At 28.5% G+C, this 8,746-nt stretch overlaps 1 long non-coding RNA gene across 1 annotated transcript; it reads left to right on the forward strand.

Annotated features, from left to right (window-relative positions):
• The first annotated feature begins 5,708 nt into the window (after positions 1–5,708).
• Positions 5,709–6,776, forward strand: LOC116415233 (uncharacterized). The gene is made up of 3 exons (XR_004225815.2): positions 5,709–6,054; positions 6,142–6,468; positions 6,550–6,776. It is a non-coding gene; the product is annotated as an uncharacterized LOC116415233 (long non-coding RNA).
• Positions 6,777–8,746: the final 1,970 nt, after the last annotated feature.

Below are 8,746 nucleotides of genomic sequence, written 5' to 3' on the forward strand. Positions count from 1 at the left end.
CAAATCTACATAGATCAAAAATAACACAGATCTACATAGATCAAAAATAAAATAGACAAGTTAATTATGTATGTAGTCTATTTCATAGAATTTTATATCAAAGCAAAATTTTTAGACAATACATCAGTTTATATTGTTAAACTGCCATTTATTTTTAAAATTCCAGGACAAAGATTATCAAAAAACCATAATATTCAAACTGATTCCAAAAATGTAACAATTATCAAAAATTCAGATTCAAATAATGAAATTATAATTCAAATCTTTACGATATTTACGAAAAAATCATTGGGACAGATAATACAATCGGCAATGATAAAGCAAATCAAGCAACTAAGAAAATGGCTAATTCTTACATCATAATAAACGAATACAAATTACATTTGGATGATCTAATAAAGAAACTAAAAAACAAACTAAACTCCCAATGGGAAGATAAATGGAAACAAAAAGGCTTCTAACCACATCAAAGATATTTCCGACAAGTTCTTCGAGGATCAGAAGATGACCTTTGTGTTGAGAAAAAGAGAACAAGTGGCCATCTCCAGAATAAAAATTGGACATTCCAGGGTCACACACTCCTATAGATTAACAAAAAAGCCAGCTTCTCAATGTGAGGAGTGTGATTCTATAATGTCCATTAAACATTTAATTATATCAAATATAATTTTTTCTGTAATAGTATAAGTAAAAGCTAGAAACTATATTCAAAAACAACAAAAGACAAAGAAAATGCAAGACTTAATTAACTTTATTAAAGATATTAAACTGATAAATCGAATCGAATATAATCATTTCCTATTTATTTTACGATGTCGCTTACTTTTAATAACTTTTAGAAAGTGATACGACATAAAATTAATCGGAAATCTAAAATTAAAAAAAAAAAAAAGAAATATTATAACAGTAGCATCCTATTGCCAAAAAATTGATATTATGCATCAGAAATTATGAAACAAGCCGCATTAGTCGCAACTATACACATCGCAAACCATTCTACAAAAATTAGCTGAATTGAAATATGAAATTTTAACCCATCTATAATACTCATCAGAAATTTCATCAATTATCACTTGTTTCACTATTTACAATTGTTTTTAAAAAATAAAATATTTGATACTCGAGAAATTGTAATCGCAACATTCGAAGAATTTACATTAAAATCATTAAAATCATGAATTTTTATAAAAATGAAATATATTAGTTGGAATCTCAAAAAAGATCATTAAAACAATGACTCATATTTTAAATAAAATAAAAATAAAAATTCGAAAATATATTGCTTTTCTTCTGATTAGTAAAAAGAGCAATTTCATGTGATACGATATAATATATGGGTAGATGAAAATTCATATTATACACTAGAAAGAAATTTTAAAAAACAATTTTCAGTGAACATAAAATTGGCTGAATATATTTGATGATGAATTAATAGAACTACATTTCTTGTCCGTATATCTGAAAAACATATGCATTATTATTATTAATAATTATTATTTAACATCTTTAAAAGAATTAGTTTCTTTTCTTATAGAAATTAATTTAAATTTAATTTAAAGAAGTTAGAGTTATGGTTTATGCATAACGGAGTATTAGCTCATTTTTGTAGTAACATAAAAAAAAATTTTGAATAAAAAATTTAATAACAAATGGATCGCGGAGAATGATATTATCTAAATCTCTAGAGATAAATCACATCTATATATGGAGATTTTTGTATATAGAACTATCTATAAATTATTTTGATATATAAGATAAAAATCAATAAAAACTTCTCCAAATGAAAATTGAAATATTAAAACGGAAGATTAATAAAAAAAATAAGAAGAATTTTATAACAAGAATGTTATTGTTTATAGAAGAAGAAGGGTATTTCAATATTTCAAATATTTATATAAGATTAAAAAGATAAGATTTAAAAAGATAAGATTTAAAAGATAAGATAAGATTATGAAATGTTAAAAAATAATATTCGAATTGATTTTTCATTCTTTTTTTTTTTAATGAAAAGTAAAATTATTTTATCTATAGAATTTTTATAGAAAAAAAATTTCACATACGAATAGGAGAAAATGCAAAGTGAATAAAATTAAACTAATTTAAATATTAATTACATAATAACTTTTTTGTTACTTGGTCCATTTTATATAATACATGAGAAATTAATCATTAATCTAATGAATATCGCATTTGTATTATAGATAAAAAACAATGTGCATCACAACAATAACAAGTTATTCGATCTTGAAACTTCATGAACGAAATACAAGAGAATTGATTTATAATACGAGTATATAAGATTATTTTTGAATGAAAATTTTTAAAAGATTTTTAACAATAAACCAGATATCTCAAGATTTTTTTCTTTTCTATATTCAAAAGACGCGTTATAAATCAGGCATTCTAAAATTTAATTTTGAGCCAATTTGCCATTATTCTTTTAATTGTGATACGAGTTCTAAATCCATTTCTTATTCTTTTTAGAAGCGTGAAAGGGATGAATATAACTGCCAATGTGTCTCTTAATTGATTTTACAAAAAAACCAAGATCGTCAATCAGAAATGTAGCAACGAAACAAACAACGCGGAGAACAAATTCAACCACTACAAAAGCAATTTAACCAGAACCAAATAGATTCACTTCGATGGCATTTATTTCTCATCAACGAAGTGCAATCATCTCAACCGGATTTCCATAATCTCAATAATCCATTTATCGATATCGAACAACAATGGCATTGCAACAGCAATATGAATACAATTCAGTGGCTAAGAAAAATTAAATTCCTTCAAATGCATGCCGTTAACCTGTTAATAAATACAGGATCGACATCGAGGATCAAAAAAGTGCAAAGAACGAATCTAACGAATCAGTAGGGACTTTTAACAACATTATAAATATCAGGAAATTTATACATTTACATCGACTACAAATCTGACCAGGATTGTCGATCAATCCCCTAGCCATTGTTTCTGTCATGCTACAGGAAGAAGGAGAAACGGAGTGCAGTGGCCTCCTTCTGCGAAGAACTAATGTTGTGGAAAGAGGCAATGGAATGGAAGAGTGGAAAGGTATTCCTCAGTGAAGATGCCTTTCTTTGCTCCGGAGTAATAAACAACATCGAGCCGAATCATCATGCCAATCCGCAAAGAAGATCCCCGTTAATAAGTCTCACTATCACTTTACGCAATACTGTCAGCAATCGATTGATTTCTTCTGAAAAAATGCGCGAAGTGTTTCCGACATAACCACTAGGATTGCATTGCTGAAACTTGTAAACGATGTAACAGAAAACCATATGTTGTTACACATATCTCATTAAACAGTGAAGAGGAAACATTCCTGTCTACCGCAATCATTCAAATCCACGATAGCAAGGGATATCTATTTACCAACTTTGGACTTCGGACTCACAATCGCATTTCATAACAGAACGTTTCGCGAAAAGATTGGAAGTATCCATAAGGGTACTTATTAAGATCAATATTTCTATCGCAAGAACGAGCATCCATTTGTGCAAACACACCACATGTGATCACACTCGATTTCTATTCAATATAGAATCTCCAATTTTAAATAATTCGTATCATGCAATAGTGAAGAGAACAAGCTTAACAGAAAGACAAGCAGACCAAAGAGCTGCGGACAATTTTTCACGCATCCGCGAAATCCTCAAACGACACTTTATTAAATGACGTGCTCCTAGTAAGTTCTACCATACAAAAAGAGTTCTACTCCTTTCTGATTGGTTTGCAATCATATACATATATATGTTCTGACTCTCAACATCGCTAAAATATGCTGATTTATTAGCATGATCGTATGTATCAAAAGATCCTTTGACACAAGCATCCTGATCAATCGTTATAACACATTCGTGTTGAATACCATGATATATGTCATTCCTAGTTAGCGAGTTGCAAAGACCATTGCATGAGCAGCACAAAATTTCATGTCGACGACATGTTAATCGAAACGAATATATACGAAGCAACTCCGACATTAAACGAAATCGGGAGTCTATGAAAGGGAGGATTTCAACTTTGATAATGAATGACAAATGATGAGTTATTTATTTCATCGTTACATGACACATCGTAAATGGATGCTATGCGACTGGATAATACAATTAAGACATTAAGTATATATTGGAATACCAGAAAGAACTTTCGCATATGCCATCAAACAATCAATTTCCACAAATCAACTTACAATATGTTTTTCAAAATCGCAACATTGTTTGACTTACTTGGCATACTCGAACCAATTATTATCAACACTAAATTATTAATATAAACGTGGAAACTACAAATAGATTGAGACGAATCTGCCGACATTCATTGGATTGACTACTGGCGAGACTTATAATTATTATTCGAATTCAAAATTATTCGATATATCTTTTAACGAGATTGCATGTCGATTTAATTTCACGGATTTTGCGAGCGAAAGGATATACAGTGCTTGTTTACATGCGAATAGTCAATCAACAAGTAATATTGTCACTCATTTAATCTCATCTAAATCGCGAGTTGCTATGCTAAAACCAATAAGGCTACCGTGGCTGGAATTATTTGCTACGCATTTACTTCTTCAAATTATATATATCTCGTTAACGAGACATTCGTTGAATGTGAAATCCGACAAAATTCTTTTTTGGACAGACAAAATTCACATTATACTGGTTCAATTCGATCAAAACGTTTGTTTCGCATCACGTGACCGACATACAATCCGTAACCGGACAACATGAATGACACATCGATTCAAGCGATAATCCTGCCGACTTGATATCGTGTGGGATGATTAGACGATATCAGGAAAAATGATGTCTGATTTTTCAGCTGCAATCGATAGCTGAATTGCGATCAATACATCAATACATTATCTACGCGATCTATTATACTCGACTTTTTCGATAAATTCTCTTCCTTCCATTGCTTTAAGCGCTTTAACAATATATATCCTTCAGTTCGTGCGAAACAGCTTAAAGAAGGAACTGAGTCCTGTAGACTCTTAATCATCTCTTGAATTGCACAAAGTTGAGAAGCGAATTATACTTACTTGCTCTTAAGTCGCTCAACAAGAAATGTATCACGAAATACGAGAATTCGAAGTAACAACTCACATAGTTTTTTTTCCTTGCCCTAGACAGAAATAGCAAAGAATATCTATTGTGTTTTCATATAACAAGAGACACGCCATGTTATTGTACAGAACACATCATCTGATCAAATTCGTTTGTAAACCTTCATGTAGATAAAGCACAATCCACGTTGCTATTTTTGGATCATTCACAATAAAAAATTGATAATACATAAATTATGTGTCGTTGTGCCAAATTCACCATCGTTAATTATCGAATGAACGATCTCCCCATAAATCGCGTCATCCATTTCCAATCATTTTTACAATCGAGTGTCGATTTTTGCGGTCATAAAGGAAAAAGTCCATAGTAATCGACAAAGGATAAAGGTTTTTTAACCATGTTCATCTGTTGAGCCGTACATATCGAAGTCCATACATATTCGAAGACATTAACTACGGATGCCTTTTTCGTTCGCGTTATCCTTCAAAAGTTTATTCACTATTAGAAAATAAATTGAGGTTATTTTCAATTCACATTCTCTCCCTCACATTTTAATGATCTAATCGTATTAAAGCTTGCACAATTCTTAATTAGGCGAGACCTTAACGAATATTCCAGATCATTTAAATTTCTTGTAAATTTCGGATGGACGATTAATATCATGGCAACACATATAAAAGTTAAAACAATATTTTTGGAAGTGTTGGCGCGCTGAGTATCTCCAGGAACTAACCATCCGTAAGAAATAGCATTTCAGGATAACGAAATTGTTCTCAATTGAAATCAGTTGTGAGAAAACAATATGTTACCCATATAGTGACTCGTTGACGCATCGTCGCAGTATACCTTGAAACAGACGGACGTATAGTGGCGATGAAAACAACGTGAAGTGAATACAAACGATCTCTAAAAAATTATTATACTCTTATCGATGGAACAACAATCATAGCTTCATAAGCACAAGGTTAGAATTAATCACTACTTCTAAAATTGTAATAAATATAATTGTATATTTAGTAATTAAGATAATTTCGATTGTGTTTCGTTCCAGGCATAACATCTTTTCCTTTAGAAGTCTTCGATATTGTGGAAGGGACAGATATATCCCTGATATATTTATATTTTTTGATTGGTTTTTTCAAAAAATCAAAATCATTAATCAGGGATCAGCAAGACAAGCGAACGAAACGAGTAAAAAAAAAAAAACAAATTCACTGCGAAAGCAAAATCAAGGAACATTATCACCCGCAAACTCACTTCAACGGCATTTATTTTTCATCAACGAGCAACAATCATCTCAACGAGATTCAGCATTATTAAGTTGAAACTGAATTACTGGTAACACGATAATGTATAATCGGAATGCCCTCGACAAACGGTAAGATTTAAGATTTTTTAAGATTACTATTTTTCATCTTGCTAATTTTCATCTCATACTAAATTTTTTAAATGATTTCAGATACAGAAATCTGGAGATCTATGTGGGTATTTTATTGAATTCTGCGATCGATTCATCTTTTATTAATTCAAAATTTTTTTTATATTGTCGTAAAAATGTGTTGATGTTCTATTATATATAAAAAAAAACATGATTTTATTAATTTATTATAATATACCTAATTATACATTTAAAATATCTAGCTGTACTGAAAATTGAAAATTAAAATTCAAAATCAAATTTTTTTTTATTGTACACTATTATATTTATCATCACAAGCATAAAAAGTCCCAAAAAAGCCAATTCATGGATCGAATTTAACTGTTGTTACAAAAAAAAATAAGTTTTAAAAGGAATCCTTGAAGTTTTTAAATTCTTAAATTCAATTTTTTTTTCAATATGTTTATTTAAAAATATAACAAAGTAAAAGAATATTTGATTGGAATTATCGAAATTTTATTAATAAAGTTATTAATTACAGAAAATTGCAGATTAGTTTGTGAAAAATATCAGAATACAAGAATAATGGAATAATGGAAAATCTCGCAAAGAAAAAATTTGGTAATTATCTATCGAAATTTCTCTCATATTAATATTTTCTTTTTTGTATGCTACAATCGCACCTTCTTTTTTTTCAATTAATAAGTTTTTTGTTATGTGTATTATTGTATATTGCTTTTATTAATAAATATTGTGATGAATTAATGTTAAATTAATATTAATTAATCTATTAGATAATTAAGATAATTAAGACATTGTTAAACTTGATTGAAAATAAATGTGGATTGAATTTAATACTACTATTATATGACAAATGGAATTAAAATTATACAGATGAAAATTACTTTTTTGTTCCAACTAAGATTGAAGAAAAAAAAAAGAATCTAAGCATAAAGATTGAATTACCTTATCTTAAATAAATATTTTTGCATTAAGAAAAATCTATCGACATTTAAGATGTAAAGAATCAGTTCACATATAAGAATCGTATATTGTTAAACTGATGTTTTAATTTTATTCTTTTTTATAAATGTTAATTAATAATATAACTGATAAAATATTTTTATCAATTTGTTTTCACATATAAGATAAATATCGATTTTTGGATGAAAAATAAAATTTGAATTTTTATATTTCAAGCAATTGTTACGAAGCAATAATTATAGTCTCACGCATAATGAAAAAATCTGCAATTAAAAACAAAATATATCAATTTTATGAATAAATTCTACACGAACAAACACGAAACATTCAATAGACATCAAGGTATCAAGGCTAATTCATGCAATAGTAAAATTCTAATTTGATCACAGTTCTTAAACAACACTTTGCTAAACGATATGCTCTTTATAGACCTCAACATGTAAGAAGAACTCTATTCACTTTTGGTTCGCTTCTAATTGTAAAAATGTATTGATATATATATAGATATTAAATTTTATAGATATAGATATTATTATTTTATAGATATTCATCTATAAAATTCAGTTAATTAAAGATTCTATAGCGCGAACACCCTAATTAATCATTGGAAACATTTTACAATTATGTACTTTTGCATAATCAATTAACAAAAAGCAAATAATTTCTCCGGAAGATTAAGAAATTGTACAAAAATATTTACACTATATATTAACGGGAGCTAACACATATGAAATACTTAATAGACGAAATCAAGAGAAGAATTTCAACTTCAACGATGGACGATAAACAATTGAATCATTAATCACTTTATTGCACAATAAAATAATCATTACGCACTTGTGATTATAAACGATTAAAAATTCTTGATATATATTGAAATGTTAGACAATTCAAGTATATTTCATTAGATAATCATTTCGATGAATCAAAATTATAAAGTCGTAATATTCTCTCTAAAATGGCAACACTATCTAATCTTCTTAACATACTCCGACTGATCATCATTCATATAAAATTATTGATGCAAATATATGGAAACTGCAGCTAAAATGAATCAATATCTACTTATATACACATTAACTGGATTGATAATTGTGATTATTGTATGATCTCAAAATCATTCAACAATTTTTCAACAAAATTTCGTGTTCATTCAACTTCATGCTTTTTGTGATGAAACAATCAATTGATAAAGAACATCGTCACACATCTAATCACGTCGACGAAATATTCATTCTTTGCACGCAACGTGACATTCGATAAAATTCTGTTTTGGTCTGAATCATTTTATATT

Source organism: Apis florea, unplaced genomic scaffold (genome assembly GCF_048593485.1).
Source record: "Apis florea isolate Af1SG1 unplaced genomic scaffold, ASM4859348v1 contig_3696_pilon, whole genome shotgun sequence".
NCBI classification, from domain to species: domain Eukaryota; kingdom Metazoa; phylum Arthropoda; class Insecta; order Hymenoptera; family Apidae; genus Apis; species Apis florea.